This window comes from Belonocnema kinseyi, chromosome 8 (assembly GCF_010883055.1).
Source record: "Belonocnema kinseyi isolate 2016_QV_RU_SX_M_011 chromosome 8, B_treatae_v1, whole genome shotgun sequence".
Lineage (NCBI taxonomy): Eukaryota > Metazoa > Arthropoda > Insecta > Hymenoptera > Cynipidae > Belonocnema > Belonocnema kinseyi.
In genome coordinates, this window is record NC_046664.1 from 42,885,431 (window position 1) to 42,906,712 (window position 21,282).

At 28.7% G+C, this 21,282-nt stretch overlaps 1 protein-coding gene across 1 annotated transcript in view; it reads right to left on the reverse strand.

Annotated features, from left to right (window-relative positions):
* Positions 1-21,282, reverse strand: part of LOC117178914 (protein-tyrosine sulfotransferase) — a 221,753-nt gene that overhangs the window by 158,990 nt on the left and 41,481 nt on the right. The window contains exon 2 of the mRNA XM_033370462.1: positions 20,762-20,811. The gene's annotated coding sequence lies outside the window, so the exon portion shown is untranslated. The remainder of the gene's footprint in view (positions 1-20,761; positions 20,812-21,282) is intronic.

Sequence of the window (21,282 nt, forward strand, 5' to 3'; positions counted from 1 at the left end):
TTTAAAAAGTTGTTGAATAATTTACTTTTTCATAGATTCCATTTTTAATCTTAGAAAATAAAAGCGTTGGTGCGGGAATGCGCGTATGCATTTACTAGTGGTAATGTCTAATAAAAAGGAATGTAAAAATAAGTTTAAAGAGTTAAGTAGGAATTTTTATTGCTTTTCTTTCTCAGAATAATTCGAGAAAAATTATGCATCAGAAAATACCTAATTACAGGATCGAGAATGGCTTTGAGATGTGAGAATTACCGTCAGGAGGTTTAATTAAGAATCCGATTCTTCGCGAGAGTCCACTGGGACTCTTGTTCTATGTGAAAAATGGAAAAAATCAATTCGCCGTTTTTAATTAGAGCCAAACTCTTTCGTAATTAAGGGCCCTGTTGAGTTAAAATGTCAATTTCATACTACTTGAAAGATAGAAAAGGCGTAAAATAATTCACTCATGATTTAAAAATGATCAAATAATTTTTAATTATTATTTTTAAAAGGTGAAAGATGATTCTCATACATATAGGAAATTAAAAGATCTATACAAATTTATTGTATGGCAATATTATTGATACAAAAGATATGTTCCAAGCTTCGTAAAAAAAAATTATTTCATAAAAGGCATCCATTAGGAATAAAAATGTATAAATTCAAGAGCTGACTACTTTTTAAACTAATTAAGCTAGTTAACAATTTGAATGTGTTCTAAAGCTTTTCTCTATATAAAATTCTTTAAAAATGTTATACACATGGTGTTAAAAGGATTTGTTTAATAGCTTCTTTTATAGTGATAACAAGAAGCTGATTTTAACAAAATTTTAGGAGTTTTAGATTCTGTAAAATTAATTTTTTAATTAAAAAGAAAATCAAGATTATACTTTCGAGATGAATTATAAGGTTGCTTTTCTGCAGACACTTACTGAAATAGGTTCATATGTAAATAAAAGAAAATTTGCACCTTTTCTTTATTGCATACCATACTTTATTTCACGTCTTTTTTATTTCACTATCTATTTAACCTTTTCCATTTTATTGACAAAGATCAACTGACACATTCCAAACTCCGTGAAAGGAAAAAAGTACTAAAAATTCAGCTACACTGTATGTATAAAATGCAAACGTCTCTTATTATTCGTGGTGCTCGTATTTGGAACAAACTACTTATAATAAGTAGAAATTCACCTTCTCAATATCACTTTAGAAAACTACTTTTTGGTTACTTAGTTAGCACATCAAATCATACCCTCGAAATTACACATTGGTAAAACTTAAATCCGTAAATTAAAATATATATGAGTGTATTCATGAATGTATTTACTTATAAGTATGTACATTTGCGTACGTTTATTTATATTATTTTTATGTTAATATCCTGCATCTAATTATGTATATTACAGTTTATTTCTTCACTTTTGTTAAGTACTTATTTTTGATTTAAATCGTCAAATAGATCGCCGTCGTATTTTAACTGTATCATGTATCGTCCTGTTCCTTATATGGCTATTTAGCCCTAGGAACTTTTCATAAATAAATACAAATACAAAATACAAAATGTTATTTCCGTGAAAATTAGATTTTTTATGGCGTTGCAAAGTCACTTTACAAATAAACTTTTTTTAAATTTTTTCAAACAATAATGAAATACTCGTTTTAGGGGAATTTGGCAAAAATGATCGATATAGATAATGCTGTATACATAATTTGGGTACTTTCTATTAGCTTTCAGCAGAATCAACCATGATAAAATCACGTTATTTTTAAGGGCTTTTCTCTGCCAAATGTGACCTCCTTTTAGGAATATCAGTCTTTGAAGAACGCTCGCGATCCGTTGGAAAAAGTATTATTGCCCTTTCGTGCACCTGCCAGGCAGAAAGATCGAGGGTCCATTTCTATCATCGATAACGATATCCTTTGCCGTCGTTTGACTCACCGAGAAGCGTCTGGAAAATAGACGAGGAAGAGGATAGGGGATAGGGGAAAGGAAAGAGGCGCTAAAAAGAGAAATATTTCGCCACTTACATGTCGCGAGTCTTGTATATGTGTAGACGAGATTTCAGGTGCTCCAAGCTCTAGCATTTGTCCCAGAAAATAGGGTATATCCTTCCTCGGTGTTACAATAAACCATATCTATCGTAAGTTCTAGCATTTTTCACATCCCAAGCTGGCAAGCTTTTTCAGAATGGAAAAAAATCTGTCTTCATAAAAGACCACGTCTGAACGCAGAGAAACATCCACGGGATACAAATAAATACGCTCCATTCCCAAGAAAAATTGGAAAATGAGCTTCAAATTGAAATGCATCATTCTTCAAAGCTAAACATTACCACCCCTCTCACCCCTGTCTTCTCATTTCTTATACTTAATGATCCGCCAATCATTCCCTCTTTGCCCTTTAACGGCTCGCCTCCAGTCATATTTGTATATTACTCTTCTATTTGCTCCTATCCTCTCCTCTCCCAGCCCGTCTGCTCCTCACAAATCACCCTCTAACATAATTTCCACTCTGCCTGCAGCATTTTAGCTTTACCAGGGTGGCGATTCGGCGGACGATTTTCAATTCCCAGTCATTTCTCGATTTTGCCTGGTCAAGTTTTTCAATTTTCCTGGTAAAATAAAAGTAACATATTCATATGTGTCTCGAAACGAAAACATTTATTTTGATTCATGACGTTCATTCCAAACATCCTTTAATACAGAAGAGTAAAAAATTTTAAAATGAATGAATTTTGAAAACAGAATCTAAATTTTGCATAAAAAAATTTTTAACAAACAAAAGAATAGCTAAACTTTTAGTTGAGAAACTAATTTTCGACCAAAAATAACGGATTTTCAAGATAAAAAGTTGAATTTTGAACTAAAATGATGAGTCTTCAACTGAAATAATTGAAATATCAACAAAACAAATCATTGATTTTCATTACAAAAATAAAATGTTTACCAAAACTTTTATATTTAAATTTTAACTTCAAAAAATTAATGTTCAAAACAAACAGATGAATCTTTACCTAAAACTATGCAATATTCAATTGCAATAATTAGATTTAGTTAAATAATTAAATTTGTAGTCAAAAAATGAATGGTTAACCAAAGAGATGCATTTTTAAATAAAATTATAGAATATTCAACTGGAATAATAGTTAATTTTAAAAGTTCAAATAAATAATAATTTTCTAACAAAAACGAAACAAATTTTCAACAAAATAGTTAAATTTTCGGCAAAAAATCCATTTTCATCCGAAGAAAAAAAAATTTCAATAAAATAGCTTGTATTTCAACCAAAGGAATGAAATTTTAATTTAAACGATTAATTTTTAATCAAAAACATGATTTCTTGACAAAAGCGTTTTACACAAGAAGAATAACTTGCAAAGAAAAAGATAATTTTCTACAAAAAAAATATATTTTTAACGAAATATGCGGATTTTCATTACAATAGTTGAATTTTCAATTAAAAAATATTAAGCTTCCATCCAAATTGTTGAATTTTTTAACAAGAAAAGATCAATTTTTAACAAAAAATGGACACAGATTTTTAATTGAAAGAATTAAGTTTGAATCTAACTGAAGAATTTTCAACTAAAATGATAAATCTTCAACTGGAATAGTTGAATTTTATACCAACAAGATAAATTTTCAACCATAAAAATTAATTTGCTAAAAAGGCGGGTTTTTCATAAAGTACATACATTTTCAAACAAATAATTTCATTCTTAAATAAAAATGTCAATTTACAATCAAATAGTTGAATTTTCATATTAAAAAAACACATTTTCACCCAAAAATAGAATTTTCACATTTTCGATTGAAAATCTACTTCTTAAAAAGATTTTCAACAAAATTTTATTATCGAAATACTTAAATTTTTAGTTAGAAAAAATTGTTTTTCAACAAAGAAATATTTCTTCTTTGAAATACTACTTTTACTCTAAAAATTACTTAAAGTACTTTCTGTATCTAAAATTTGAAAGAGAAAAGTTTCAAGTTATGACAAATTCTGTCTTGGAACACGGATTCTTTTTCATTTATTTCTTCTAAATCTGAATAATAATTATTTTTAAAAATTCCCGTTACATGCCAAAAATTCCCTTTTCCAAGTGAAATTATATTTCTTTGCGGAAACTCCCTGTCCTAAATCAAAAACGAGAACTGTTTTCCAAAATTCAATATTTCTAGTGAGAATAAATGAGTAGTAAGCAAATGAAACGTCGCAAAAGATTTTTCTTAGAGTGGAAAATAATAAATACTCAATAAAAAACTATGGTTTCATTGATAAAATACTGGGGTCGGACACCACTTCAAATACAAAGCGGGAAACATCGCTTAGCAATTTGTCGGAATGATCTCACAGCAGGTAAATTCGATAAACTTGCTTAGAGGGTTATTTTGACATCCCTTTAAGTTTCAAGTATGAAATCAAAAATGATTACAATCAAAATCACAAATAATTTATTATAAAACTATTTGGAGTCAGAAATCACTTCAAAATAAGTTCAGAAAACATCTATTAGCAAGAAAAGTAGTTGGATGTATTTGAAGGGTTGTTTTTAAAATTCCTTAAACATTCAAGCAAGAAAATCGACATTGCCAAACAATAAAAATCACGGAAGTTTTTTTAAGTAAAGTATTGGGGTCGGAAATCATTTTACAATAAATGTTGGTAATATATTCTGGCAGAAAAAGTAGCAGAATTTTATTAAGGCTTATTTTAACATCCCTTCAAATACTATTCCTTTCTGTTTCTCATATTTAACGGATTTTAAGACAAACCTCAAAATGAATTCAAACAATCTTCCTTATAGGGAATATTAAAAAAAAACGTTGAAATCAAATCAATGACCTTTTCTGCTAAAGGAGACTTCCTAGATTTATTCCTGAGTGATTTCCGACCCCAATACTTTAATTAAAATATCTCCTGTGGGTTTGCTTTCTTGGAAATGTTTATTTCCTTGTTTTAATCTTCAGGGATGATGAAACAATTCTTTAAATAAATTCAAATCCTTTTCCTGATACCAGATAATTCCTGAATTTATTTTCAAGTGATTTCTGCCCCTTATATATTAATCAAAAAATCTTTCGTAGATTTGCTTGTTGAGAAGTTTCGATTTACTTATTTGAATCTTTAGGGGATCTTAAAATAACCCTAAAAATAAATTTCAGCAACTTTCCTGGTAGGAGACGCGCTCTACATTAATTTCCAATTACTTTAAAATCTCAGTAATTTAATTTAAAAAATCTCAAATGCTTCTGATTTTTTTGGACATGTTGCTTTTCTTGCTTGTATTTTTAAGGGATGATAAAACAACCCATAAAATGAATTTAAACAATTTTTCTTCTTGTTGACGTTAGGCATGTATATTGAGAAGTAATTTCAAACCAAAAAAGCTTACTAGAAAAATATCTCATAGTTTTATTTTTGAGAAAATCTCTATTTTCGCGCTTGAATTACTATGGGATGTTAAAATAATCCTGAAACATCCCGATGAAACTGAAGTTCGCAACGTTTACGACAACCAAAAAATTTCAAATGGCTCCATTTAATGTTTACTGAAGTCAATACCAGTTTAATCCCCCTAGCACTCTCGGATCACCCACAAAATCATCCCCCAAGCATTACAAAAATCATTAAAAATCCCCTAATTTTGAGACCTAAAATTTTATTCTTTCAAATTGTTCCATTTAATGACCAAAAAAGCCCAAAACAGTTTTATCCCCCTAGCACTCTAGGATCATCCCTAAAATCACCCCCTAAGCACTAAAAAAATCATTAAAATTCCCCTAATTTTGAGACTTGAAATTTTATTCTTTTAAATGGTTTCGTTCAATGTCCAAAAAAGCCAAAATCAGTTTCATCCCCCTACCACTCAAGGATCACCCCCAAAATAATCCCCTAAGCATTAGAAAAATCATTAAAAATCCCCTAATTTTGAGACCTAAAATTTTGTTCTTTCAAATGATTCCATTTAATGACCAAAAAAGCCCAAAACAGTTTTACCCCCCTAGCACTCTAGGATCACCCCAAAAATCATCCCCTAAGCACTAAAAAAATCATAAAAATTCCTCGAACTTGCGGACCTAAAATTTTATTGTTTTAAATAGTTCCATTAATGTTTATTGGAGTCAAAAACAATAAACATTAAATAGAACTCTAAATGGAACTATTTAAAAAAATAAAATTTTAGGTCTGCAAGTTAGAGGAATTTTAATGATTTTTTTAGTTTATGATTTAGTTTATGATTTTTTTATTTTTTTAGATTTTTGGGGGTGATCCTAGAGTGCTAAAGGGATAAAACTGTTTTGGGCTTTTTTGGTAATTAAGTGGAACCATTTGAAAGAATAAAAGTTTAGGTTTCAAAATTAGGGGATCTTTAATGATTTTTTGAATGCTTGGGGGATGATTTTGAGGATGATCCTAGAGTGCTAGGGGGATCAAACGGTTTTTGATTCCAGTAAACATTAAATGGAACTATTGAAAATAATAAAATTTTAGGTCTGGAAGTTAGGGGAATTTGAATGATTCTTTTAGTGCTTAGGGGATGATTTTGGGGGTGATCCTTAAGTTGTAGGGGAATGACACTGTTTGAGACTTTTTTGGGCATAAAATGAAACCATTTAAAAGAATAAAATTTCAGGTCTCAAATTTAGGGTATTTTTAATGATTTTCGTAATGCTTGGCGGATGATTTTGGGGGTGATCCTAGAGTGCTAGAGGGATGAAACTGTTTTTGACTCCAATAAACATTAAATGGAACCATTTGAAACAATAAGATTTTAGGTCTGGAAGTTAACGGAATTTTAATGATTTTTCTAGTGCTTAGGGGGTGATCCTAGAGTGCTAGGGGGATGAAACTTTTTTGGGTTTTTTTGGTTATTAAATGGAACCATTTGAAAGAATAAAATTTTAGGTCTCAAAATTAGGGGATTTTTAATGATTTTTTTAATGTTTGGGGGATGATTTTGGGGGTGATCCTGGAGTGCAAGGGGATGAAACTATAGAGGGCTTCTTTTGAGATCAAAAGGAACTATTTAAAACGATAAAATTTTAGGTGTCGAGCTTTTTATAAAAAAATTGTTTTCGTTTAAACGTTGCGAACTTCAGTTTTATAACTTCCCGCATATAAAGAATCGTTCGAAATTATAACAAAATTTATTCAGCAAACTAAATTTTACTGTAAATGACTGCGGAAAAGTCAAAGCAAAATTTAATTGGAAAGTGCCCCTAGCAAAGAACCCTGAGACTAACAATGTCTGACACTTCTTAAGAAAAGGTAGTGCAAACTTGAGAAACTTTCTTGGATAAGATTCTGACGATAAAAGTTAATCAACAGGTTGACGAGGGCAGACTACAGGTTCTTTCTTATTGATGAAATAAAACTTCTCTATTTTAATATTAGTCTAAGTGAAAATTTAAACTTTAAGGAAACTTTGTCATTTTAATGAAGTAAAAGATAAAATGTTAGGTCTATAAATTATAATTTTACTTGTCTGAGATGAAAATGTATTCTATAAACTGGATTTTCTAGTGGATTACAGTTCAATTAAAAGTTTGGTACTATACGGAAACGGAGATTGATACACGTGCCTGGGGAAATGCTTAATGAAAGTTTTGCCCATTCAGAACTGATCGTTGTTGTGGTTGTCAGGAAATCCCTGTTTCCAAGACAACACGACAAAGTTTCCGACAAGCGACATGATCAAGTTTCAGATAATGTAATACACAACTACAATATATCTATGGAACCAGATGTATCATTTGCACATTACAAAGTTCCTAATCTGGATGAGAGAAGTCTGATAGTCTTGACACTGTTGTACTTCTACTGTGTAGCTAAACTTGTAATTATTAGTAACAAAATAATTCAATTTCAATAATTAGCCAATGCAAAATAATAACTGTTTCGTCATCCTTACATTTGTAGGGAATTTGTTTTCTGAAAATTTTCTCAGAAAATAAAGATTTGCAATGTTTGATCTAAAAGACAATCCCCTGACTTATAAGGTTTTCTACCCCGGGCTAAAAACTCATAAAAATTCCTTTTTGGAATGAAACTATGTTTTGCTTTATTAAGCAGATATGCATTCAAATAACTTCATTTATGAAAAAGAAAATCTGTATTTTTTCAATTTATACCATATTTTACTTCCTATTTTTCACAATAATGCCACCGAAAAAAAAGAAAATTCCTTCATTTTTCATTTCCTCTCACCATTAATATTGAAAGAAAAAAATTCTTTAACTATTGCCTATATTTCCTCTAACTAATTGTTCATTTTCTATGAAAATTAATATTTAAAGACTAAGATTCTGATTCTGTAACAATTTTAACATAGAACCTTCTATGGGTGGAAAAAAATATTTAAAAATAAAATGTATACGTATTTAATTTATTATTCTCAGGTTTGCCACAACCTCATTTACTAGGAAAAGTATGAAAAAGTGACTTAAATAAATCGAAGGGTAACGAAACTGACTGAATTTAACCAAAACAATTGATAAATGTGCATTAATAATGTGAATTATATATTTCTGAATTTACAAGAATTAATAAGAATTCTATAGATAAATTATAATTGAGTGTTTCAATTTAATTTAAATGAGTTGAAAAAACTTCAAAAGAATTTAAATGAATTAAATATTTGAGTCAAGGTGGAATGAATTGAGTGGGATTCAAGGAAAATAAGAAGAATTTGATGAAATTCATAAGGAGCCATTCGCAAAATACGTGATACGCTTAGGGGGAGGGGTCTGCCGAAATACCATTTTCCATGTTAAGAGGATTAGGAAAATTATCACACAAAATTCTGGGTAAATTCCTAATGAAATCAAATAATTTGCAAAAAGAATTAAAGAATATCTTCAAATCATTACAATCTTACAAAAAAACTCATTTATTTTGACTAAATTCTGTCAAATCCATTAAAATATTATAAAATCCCGTGCAATTCAATAAAATCTGATAATGTTTATTTAAATCCCAGAAAATTTATTTGAATAACTGAAACTTTTTTACAATCTCTCAAAATAAAATGAACACCTGGGAAATCTTATTAAATCCCCTGAAATGTAAAAAAATATTATAAACCTAATGGGTTCTGCAAACTTATTCCACACCTTTAGAAATTCTAGGAAACTCTTTCAAATGCAGGATAATTTGTTGAAATCCCTTGAAATAATTTAAATTCTTGGAAATTCCTGGAATTTTTTTAAATTTCTTGCCAATGCTTCGAAATCTTTAAAGATAACCTAAGTTATTTCAAATTCTTTCAGATCTATTGAAATTATATTATATTATATTTTTTCAAATATCTAAGATATTTCAAATTCTGTATATTTTTTTCAAATGCTTTGATATTTTTTAAGGGTTTTGAAGATTCCTTGAAATTTTTAAGAATGCCTTCAAATCTTTGAAATCCTTTGAAATTCCTTCAAATTTGGGAAATTAATTAAAAATTCCTTGGAATCTTCACATTTACTTAAAGATCTTCTTAAGGAAATTCCCTGATTTTTGCAATTTTTTTCTTCAAAATACCTTACTTTTCTCTGACTTTCCCTGACCAACCAAATTCCCTGACTTTTTACTGATTTTCAGCTTTTTCTGGATGTATGCACGTGGTGTTTTATTTTCGCTGGAGATGAAAATATTTTGTTTTCGATGGTATCATGCTTTGAATTTAATGATGAAAATTATTTGAAACGATCGCGATTCAAAATGCTTGTTTTATTCATCTGTTTATATCATTAAAATATTCATGAAAATTACAAGCTCGAATATAGATTCAAATTTTAATCAAGTTTTCAAAGAGAGACCGCAATATGTTCATTTTATCGATGGGGGTTGAAACTGATTCATTTCAATTCTGATGATACCAGACTTCACATCCTAGAATTATCTCAAAACACGGGAAATACTGTGATTTTTCACGAAAATATTTTCAACCAAAAAGTTAAATGTTCAACAATAGAGTTGAGTTTTCAAGATAAATATTTACCAAAATATTTGAAGTTGAGTTTTCAAGATAAATATTTACCAAAATATTTGAACACTTCACCAAAATGGATTGTCAAACCAAAATGACGATTTCTCTACAATAAAGTTAAAAATGCAACCCAAAAATATAATTTTTCAACCCAAAAAGATAAATTTGAAACTAATAAAAATAAATTTATATCAAAAAAGAAAATTTTTTAGCAAAATATATGAATTTTTAAAGAAAGTGCTGAATTCCCTAACTAAAAAAGCAGAATTCTCAACCAATAAAGAGGAATTTTCAACAATATAGTTAAATCCGGATACAAAAAAGATTATTTTTTGACTGAGCAGCTGAATTTCTCAAACACAAAAAAAGAACTTTCATAGCAAAAAGACCAATTTGCAACTATAAAGATTTTTCTGTCAAAAAGAAAGAAAATTTCAGCCAAATTGTGGTATAAAAAAACCATAACTGTCAACTAAGGAGATGAAACTTCAAATAAAAATAACATATTAACTTTCAGCCACGTACTTGAAATTTCAACCAAAAATATGACTTTTCTACCAAAGATGAATTTTAAAACCAGAAGGACGAATTTTCGATCTAGAACTCAAACAGGCTGTTTTTTTATCAAATTCATTTTTTTGAATAAAGGTTACACAGAAAAAATGAAAGATAAAGTTTACATCGATTCCAGGTGAAAGATTGACCACAACAAAAATTAACCTTGACAGATAAACTCATGAATCAAAGATAATTTCAGATTAAATCAGTTCTAATTCGTGTTTTGTTAAAAAATTATCTTTTATGATAGAAAAATGGCTTCTTTTAATAAAATAAATTTGAACATTTTAAACAAACTAAATTTTAAATAGCACAAGGTTAAAATGTTGGTATTTGACTGTTTATGATCAAGGAAAATGAAAAATTGGTCACGTAAAAATCAGGGAATTTTGAAATTGAAGTTTTCACCCTGCAAAGCATGTATTATCCTAATCACCTAATGGTGCCCTGGGTGTGCAGCCACCCAGAGGTAGTATACAAGTAAAAATTGTGAAAAAATATGAAGAGGGGAGTGGGGGTTCGAATTATAAGCATTTGAAGCGCGTTGTGGGTGTCTGTTCACAATTTTTAGATTTGAAAGATAAGCATACTTCATTTTACGTCAAAACAACTGATAACAATACCTTACAGTTGGAAGTGCACAGTTTATGAATCACTATGATTTTTTAATTGCACAAAATTTTAAGGAAATACCCAAAGAAAACTCGATTTTCGCCATTTTCGATCATTTCCGATCATTTTTGTAAATTTGTTTTGTTTAATATTTAACCGTCTTTTGCCTAATTGAAATATCAATACCAAACTTATACAGCTGTATTCCTAACATTCTAGAGATTTCACTTTACACCTGCAAAGCTAAAAAATAAGTATTTTAATCAGTTTTTATCTTTGAAATGAGTTATGGGTGACTACACACCCAATGCGCCATGAACGGGACGCCAAAAAATGTGCGCCATCAAAGAGTTAAATGTTATTATTTTTAGAAACCATAAATTACCTACAGTACGAGGAGAGGGGACAGAATTATTTCCTTACGGTTCGTTACAGGGGGGAAGGGTCTTGGAGAGGCTCTTTAAAAAAATCGACTATCAGAATTTTATTTCAGATTAAACTAACTTAAATGTGACAATTAAAGCCCAAAAAATTATTCTTATTTAACTGAATAAAAAAATAAAAAACAAGAGAAGATAATAAATACTCATTTTTAACAACAAAATTAGTTGGGACTTTGGGCTTTAAGGTTTTAGGGTCACGAATTGTGATGGCTATATAATAGTTTCTATACTAGCTGGATGGGTGAAACCAAGTGAGATATTTGCATACCTCATAAGGTGAGCATGTATGGTACTGCCGTGTTTCCTGGCTGCACAGGTGAATGCGAAAGTGCTTTCTTGGTTGTTAATATTAAAGCACCCTTTATATTGCTTCTCGCATAAAGTTCCCTTTTACAGCGACACAAATATACGACGCAAAATGAGGGAGGAAAGGAAGAATAACAGTGTGAGAATTGCTACGATAGCGTTTCCTTTTAAAGTGCAATCACAATACGTACAAAGACACAAATTCCTCGCATTAAGTATGAGAAACGACCGTTTTAAGAAATGAATACAATTCTAATGCACAGAAATGAAACGTTTCCTGAGATACATTAACTTGATGACATTGGTATAAGTACATTGAAAAAGCTCTTTTTCTAATTTCTCTTTATTAAATTCGAGCATAACTATATTTTTATAATTCACTGATTTCTCGATATAAGACTCCCTGGTTTAAGATATTCCTAGAACTGATGACCTCTGCACTTTAATGGTCAGAGGAGCCACAGCGCTGAAAGAAAGGATATGCTGAGTCAACCGGCACTGCCTGTTTACGTTTGGATTCTTTCGATTTAGTATCAAAGTCAAGGCCATAGTATCTATGATATGAAATAATTGAAAGGCAAAAATAATACTTTAGATATTTTGTGAAATAAATAGATAATCGAAACGTTCTAGATTTTATAAAAAATGCGAATTCCCGACGAAAACCACTTTTTAAATCTAAATTAAAATTATGATCAATTTTTAAACATTAACTTTTTTTAACGTTTTGAACCGCTTTTGTCTAAAACGATTTCCGGTGAAAAATGTTAATATAATTTAAAATTGTTAAAAGTTAAGAATCTTCTTTAAAATATAATTTTTCTTATTAAAAATACCAATGTCTGAGAAAAAACACTAACATAATTCAATCTAAAAATAATCTTCGTTTGAAAATACCAATTTTTGATGTAAGGCGAAAGTATGACCCAAACATTTTCAAAGTTTATCAATATTATTTAAAGTCTATTCATTTTTAATAAAAATTGCAATATGCGACGAAAAACCCTGAGATAATCTGAAATTGCTGAAAGAGTCTAGATCCTGTTCAAATTATAATGATTTCTACTTAAAAATATCAATTATCGATGTAAAATATAAAGGTAACCTAGAATTTTTCAAAATTTATTACTCTTCTTTGAAGTCTGAAGATTTCTTAATAAAATTTTTATTTCAATAGATTAAATATTTTAAATCTTGTTCAAATTATAATGATTTGTATCTTAAAATACAAGCTTTTGTTGTAAAACTCTGACATAAACTAAAATCGTTCCAAGTTAAACATCTTCTTTAAAATTTAACTTTTTCATTGAACATATCAATAACATATCAATTTTCGACGAAAAACAATAACATAATCAAAATTGGTGAAAAATTCTAAATATTGTTCAAATTATAAAGACTTATGTTTTAAAACTCCAATTGTTTGAGTAACAACTGCCCATTTTAATTATAATTTATTTCTAAATTATTGATCTGCACGTTCGGGATTACAAAAAAACTAATAATAAATAGACCTTTTGACTAAAGGGCCAAAATTTCAAGTACACCAAACTCTTGTTTTCTGTCACCCCGTTTTCAGCCTTTCTAGGAATATATATATTCCGATTGAAAACGAGTCACGCGGCCCTCACTGTTTACGTTTCGATCCCTCCGAAATCAGTCCAAGGTTATTTGAAGGCAACCCCAGACATTTACTGAAACCGACAGTTTGGGGTATTGGAAAGCCAAAAATGTTTTCAACACTAATGATTGCAATATTGACGAGCAATATCATTACATTATTTTTTTTTGGAGAGGAAAATTAAATTATCTTATATAGAGCTAAGTATTGGAACACTAATCTCGCCTATGAAATTCGAGCTTAATTGTGACATTATTTTTACCTGAAAAAAAATAAAAGCAGCGAATGAGGGGAAAATGTGAGAAATATATCGAGGATTATGGAGAGTTTATGAAAAACATGGTATATTTGCGCTCACGATTGCAAAGCTTCGAATTTATTTCTCAGTTCCCAGGATAGCTAAGGGCCGTAAATATTTTCAAGCCACCTTCAGCTGGAGCGAATTATTTCCTTCTTAAGTTTTTCTCTCTAGTGGATTCTATAGTCTCGCGAAGAAATATAATCACGTTAAGTTCCTGCAAGAAAAATAAAGCTATTTCTTTAAAGAAACTTTCCTTATTGTTTCAAATAATTTATTTGTACCCATTCTTTCATTACTACAAGTCACGGTAGCTGTCATTTTTATTTGTTCGAAAAAACCATTACGAGCCTGCAACGCCCCCTATAAAGTGAGCGTTATGTAGTCCCTTACCGAATGGTTTCAACTGATGACATGTAATTAGTTCCAAAACTGCCTCATTGACAGGCAAATAGTTCCACAAATGGCCACTGAATAACACGCAATGCAATGATGCCAAGATCGATTAAAGAGTGGGGGCAGATACGAGGGGCGGGGGAAGGGGTTAGGAGAAATGAAAAATGATATTTTCCGATGTGAAATTCCACACTCGGAAATATTCTGGGGGTAGAGTTTGCTATGCAACAACAACAACAGCAACAACAAGAATCCAACGACCAAATTTGGACCACAACGAATAAACGAATACCAAAAATCCTATCGTAATCAACGTTTCGTTACTCGTACAGTACCCTTATCAAGGCAAGAAAAATTTAAGTGGTAGAAATTGACAGCACCCACGAACAGGTGCTCTCTCTAATACCTGAGAATCGATTCGATTCTCAGGTATCAAAGAGAGAATCAATCGTAGCCCAAACAAATGATTTCAACCTTAGTCGTATTTTTTCAGTATGATGATTTCGAATAAAATCTCGTACATCACTCGCAGTGTTTCACAAGTTTCCCATCGTGGAAATTTCTCCGCAAAGACGCATCTAGCATTAAGTGTGTTGTAATATACTATGAATCAAATTCTTATACAAGCAGATGTGGCAAACAAATTATTTAAAACGTTTTTAGAGTGGCTTTTTGAAAAAGACGAAAGGATAATTCTTTGAGGCTGATAGTTTTTCTTTCATTAATTAACTATGTAAATTAAGGTCCCTTTTAGAATATGGTGTGTTTGACCCTTGTGTGGACTCTTTGCTTTTGTGTGGATGAGGGCGTTTTTATATTAATTATGTGGACCAGGCGAGTAAGAATCTTCTATAATTTAAAAAATGCGGATTTCAATTCAGAGAAGAAAAATTACGAATGATTACCGCATCCCATTACTCGTATTTTTAATTGCGTATAATGACTTTAAAATAAAATGTTTCTCTTCGAGTCAATTAATTAAGTTTTCGCTTCGAGTGCTCTTGATTTTTCAGCGTCTTTTCACAGGTGTAATTGCTCCCTATTGGATTGTGACACTAACTCATGGTTGCTAGTGTGGTTGTGGGACAATTCACTCCCGAAATTTGTCAACGCATTTTACGAGGTTGTCAGTGACAATTTCCCCTAGAAGCCTTGGGACCAGGCTATTGTGTTCAATGGAGGACAATTGAAAACTATGTTCATTCATATCCGCACCAGAAATTGAATCCAGAAATTACAAAAACGGTTTAAAGAAGTTAATCTGCGAAAGAATGATTTAAGTTAAAATTAGAATATAAACAGGCACAACAGCCTAAAATGCTATAAAAATAGTGAAAACACGGCGATTATTCACAAAAATATAGAAATAATAAGGGAATCCTTTTTATACATAATTAATTTAGGTATGTGTAATATTAAATTTAATATTTTTAATCAAAAACGATAAATTAGAAATAAAGTTCAATTCTCGACAGAAAATCAAGGATTTAACCAAATAGTTGGATCCTTAACCTAAAAAAGTCAAATTATTTAGAAAAAAGTCGACTTTTTAATCGGAAATGATGAATTTTCAACAATAAAGTTAATTTTCAAACAAATGGCTTTTCAATATTTAACCTTTCAACTGAAAAAGAAAAGTTTGCACTCAAAAATGGAATCGTTAAATTTTTAGTTTAAAAATTGATTTGCAATATAAAAAATAATTTTGAACAATTATAATTTAAACAAAAAAAATTAGGAAATTAATTGAATCCTCAATTAGAAGGATAAAATTTCAACAAATAAGATTAATTTTCTGCATAAAAAGACCAATTTTTAACAAAATACATTAACTAGTCATATTGAAATAATAAATTTTAATCGGAAATGGTTTAGTTGAAATTACAACAACAACAAAAAAACATTTAATTAAAAAAAAAAATTCATCCAAATAAATTAATTTTAAACTTCTTTGAAGAATTTTCAAAAAAAAATTAATTTTCTACAAATTAGTTGAATGTTTGACCAAAAAGTTGAATTTTCAAGCAAAACATGTATTTTTGTACCAAGACTATAAATTCTCTACACAAAAATACAGATATTCAAATTGAAAAGGTAAATTTTCAACCAAATACATAGTTAAATTTTAATAAAAATTTTCATTTTTCACAAAACGTTAAGTTTTAAAGCTAACGAGTCGAATTCTTTACATAAAAAGGTTGACTTTTAAACCCGACCAGACAAATTTTCATCAAAATGTTAATATTCAACCAAGAAAAATAGAATTTCTACCAAAAAAAGAAAAGAATTTTAAATCCAAAAGTATGAATTTTCTACCCAAAAAGACGAATGCTTAATAAAACAGATGAATTTTCAAGAAAATAGGTAAATATTAACTTTTGGTAAAAAGACCATATTTAATGGTTAAAAATGAATCAAATAATTTCAAAAATTAAACATTTGTAGCCAAATAGTGAAATTAACAAAATATGTATTAAAATATTTGAATTTATGTTCCAATAGTTAACTTTTTAAACGAAGGTTCAACCAAGCAATTGAATTTTCTGCAAAATAATTAAATTCATAACAATTTAATTAAATCTTGACCTAAAAAGCATGAATTTCCTACCAAATGGTCAAATTTGCAAACAAAAATGATTTAACTTAACCAAAAACAGTTGTAACAAAAACTCGAACTTTTTAGAAGTTTTTAGAAGTTGACTTTTCAAGCCAAAAACTGGTATTTTCAACAAAAAAGTTCGCTTTTACCATAAAAGATGAACTTTGAAACAAAAAGTTAAATTTTTAATTCAAAATGACGAATGTTCAAAACCGTTGAATTTTCTATTCAAAAAGTTAAATGTTATGACAAAACAAAATAATTAACTTTTAAACGAAAAAATTTAATCTTCAACAAAATTATTAAATTTACAACCCATAACGATGAATTTTCAGCCACATGGTTGAATTTTGAATCCAAAAGACGATTTTTTTAGAAAACAGTTTAACTTTCACTTGAAAAGTTTATTTTTAACCAAAAATATTAATTTTTAACCAGTAGAGATATCATTTCTAATAAAAACGATGAATTCGTAATCCAAATAGACGAATTTTTAAAAACGAGGTTGAATTTTCGAACAACAGAAAAAGTGTTTTTAATCAAATAGTTGAATTTACAAACAAATAGTTGAATGTTCAATATAAGTTACATTTTTGACAAAACAAAAGATGACTTTATCAAAATAGTTAAATTTTTAACAAAAGGAGTAATTTTTCAACAAAATAATTATTGAATTCTATTAATTTAGTTTTCATTTAAGCGAAAAAACCAAGAAAAAGGGGAAGTTCCTTAAAAAGAGAGGAAAAACAGGAATTTAAAAAAAGGGGAAAAAAGGGAAGAGTGTAATGTAAAGTATGTATAAATGATATTAGAAATTCAGTAAATAATTAATTACGATTTTCCGGGGAACTATTTGATTGGAGTTTTCTTGGATTGAAAACTTCGAAACTCGAGAAGTGTTGATCACAGAGAGCTTTTAAACAGGAAAGCTTTAAGTTCGAAAAGTTTCAAATTCATTGCTCTGAACTTAAGGTAACGTTTATTCGCAGTTTTAAATTGAACCGTCTGTTTGGTAAAGTTAAAGCTTTACTCCAATGAGTATGACTCCAAGTGTGGCTATGAAGTTCCAAGAAACCTGAGATACAACTCGATGAAGTTAGGCACACAGTACTTGTAGGCAAACTTGAACAAATTGATTCAAAACCAATTAAGAAACTTCTGAAGATGATGGATAGGGTAAAAATGTTGAGATGGATTTTCAACCCAAAAATACAAATTATCATCACCGAAAAATTAATTTTTACCCTAAAACTTGCATTAATAAGCAAATCATTAAACTTTTAATCAAAGAGATAAACATTTAATTTAAACAAATATCGAAAACACTTGAATTTTTAATGTAAAAGTTAATTTTTAACCAATAAAGATGAATTTTCAATCGAATAGGAAGACTTTTTAAGAAAGCACTTAAATTTTGGGAAAGAAATATATGACAAAGTTACTTTTCAACCAAGAGGAAGAATTTTTAACAAAAAAGAATTTTCAACAGAAAAAGATAACTTTAACAAAATAGTTGAATTTTCGACAAAATAATTAAATTCTCAACAACATAACTGCATCCTCGACTTAATAAATGAATTTTTAAAGAAGAGCATTAATTTTCTACCCAAAAAGACGAATTTTTAAGAAAGGGGTTAAGTTTGTAAGTTAAAAATTCAAATTCTTGAGAAAAACAATACCTGGACATAAATCACCTGGATAGAAAAATTTTCGACAATATAAATTTAATAAAAAAATGAATTTTCAAAATTAAAAAAAGCGAATTTTCAACAAAGAATTCATTCAAGAAAGACGTATTTTTAACAAAAAAGTTAAATCCTTAAACAAAAGGATGAATTCGTGACAAACAAGATTAATTTTTTAACCAAAAATAAGAATTTTCAACGAAATACATGCATTTTTTACCAACTCGTTGAATTTTCAACTCAAATGGGATACATTTTCAACCGTAAATAGATTAGTTACATTTTTAGATAAAAAATTAAATTTCAGACAAAAAATAAAACGAATATTCAACAAAATAGTAAAAATTTTAACCAGTGAGGTAAATATAGAAAAACAGAATTTTTAACTGATTATTTCTACTTCCAACCAAGTAGTTATATCTTCAAGTAAAGAATATTAATTTTTAATCAAAGATATTAATTTTCGAAAAAAAGTTTATTTTCAATCAAATAATTCAATTATTGACCGAATTATATTATTGTAAAACTAACACCGGGAATTTTCTACGAAAAAAGTTTAATTTTCAACCCAAAAATATCAATTTTCAACAAAATAGTCCAAAATTCATAAAACAGTTAAATTTTTGGTCAAGAAGATGATTTTAAGCAAGAAAATTAATTTTCTGCCCAAAAAAGAAGAATTATCAACAAAATACTTAAATTTCCAAGTAAACAAATGATAAATTTTCAACCAAGATGTTGAATTTTTTACCAAAAATAGAACAGCAGTTAAATTTGCAACGAGCTATTAGAATTTTTAATCAAACAAGATGAATTATAAACTAAAAATATAATAGTAGATTTGGCAAACAAAAATAATGCACTTTCATTTAAAAATAGATGGATTTTCTTATTGGATTCTATTAAATCAGTTCCCATCTAAGCGAAGAACGAGAAAAAAGGAAAGTTTCTTAAAAATAGGAAAAAAGGAATTAAAAAAAAAAAAGAAAAGAGTGTCAATATTGATCCTCGAAAATTAATTTTCTACATTAAATATAAATTAACAACATCGTGTCTATTCCTTTTAAAAGACTTTAATTATGTTATAACTTTTTGAACAAAATATTTTACAAGTATAGAACACGTATTGCCATAAAATTCTTTTGCAGCGCAAGAAGATTTTGTCAGTAAAATAGATCATATTTTCCGTATGTCTTTTAATGTAAACAAAATAAAACTGAATTTGACTGCTTAATCTAAAATTTCTCATAAAATTTCATGTTGTTACAAATTGGGAAAGCACGTGACCGGAAATAGGAAGTTCTGTGGTTTGATTCCCAATGGAGCAATGTTAGAAGATGTATTTTTCGGAAAAATATTATTTAAAAATACCAATTGTTCTAATAATCTTTTAAAATTTGCTTTCAGATTTTCAAGGGATTTTGGCTTAGCAGATGAGTGACAGTTACTACCGGGTGAAATTTAGTTAAGAGCACTTTGCATCTCTTTTAATGCAATTATGAAAATTGTATTATGAACTTGGAGACGCAGATGAAAATGTGCGGTTTCAGCATAAAATCCTTTCCCTTTGAGGTACTCTGCTTTTTAAATTTACCTAGAGTAAGAATTGCGTTCACTTTCTCTTAAATATACTAATTTCATTATGATAGTCAATAATTAGGTTTAAAAAACTCTGTAAATAAATATAACTATTTTTTCGCATATAAACTTAAGACTGTTGACTGAAAACATAAAATTTTCGATTAAACTTTTAGTATTAGAGAAACTCTAATATCCCGAAACCAGATATATTTGAGGGTGTAAAACATTTCCTATCTTGGTCAATGCTAATTCCATCGATTTCATTTGTATTGTATCGAATCCTGTGGTTCGAAAAATTATTGCCAATTAACGAGAAATTGTAGTAAATCGAATAATGTACCAAAAGTTGTTAAGTTCAAAGCACTAAATCAGAAACTAATTTCCTTAAATAAAATTATAAACGTTTAATTTAAATCAAATAGGTTGCAGTAATACAAATAATTAACAAATCAACTCAATCTATTTCTATTTTTCAACTCAATTAAAAAAATGTTAAATAGCAAACTTTTTTCGTGTATTTCAGCCAACCCCCGTTTTAGTATTTTTAAATAAAGAAGAAACTTAATGTTATCTTTTTTATTTCCAAAGTACCTTATTACATTCTCATAATTTTTTAATTTATCCAACAACCGAAAAGTTTTGTATTGGAAGAATACCAATTAAAAAATTTAGACAAAGAAGCAACTTAAAAACTTACCGGCTTTTTTCCCTCTCTCCAATAAGTAGTGCAGAGTTGGCTCAAGATTTCTGAAAAAGAAATTAGGTTTAAAAACTTAAAGTGAAATACGTCTAGAAAACTAAGACGTGCGCAACGAGAGTGTGCCCGCGCAACGGGCATATTTTCTTATTAAAAATACCAATTATTCCATATTGCAAATATTTTTGAAATTGAATGATTCTTGTTTATAATAACCGATTTCCAATAATAAAATTTACATAAGCTTAAATTGTTTAAAAATTTTTAATCATGTTACAAAATTTGTAAATCATGTTCGATCTATTTTTCTCTCAAAATACGAATTTTGGAATAAATAAATTAATAATAAATAAATAATAAATTTTGATTTAAAATTCCAGTTTCTGTTCTAAAAGCTAACTTAACCTAAAAGTTTTAACAATTTACGAGGGTAGTTCAATAAGTCCTTAGAATGAAGTATAAAAACAATTTTTTTTGGGTAAATTTTTTTTTTATTTTTCAACATAATCTCCTTGGAGCTC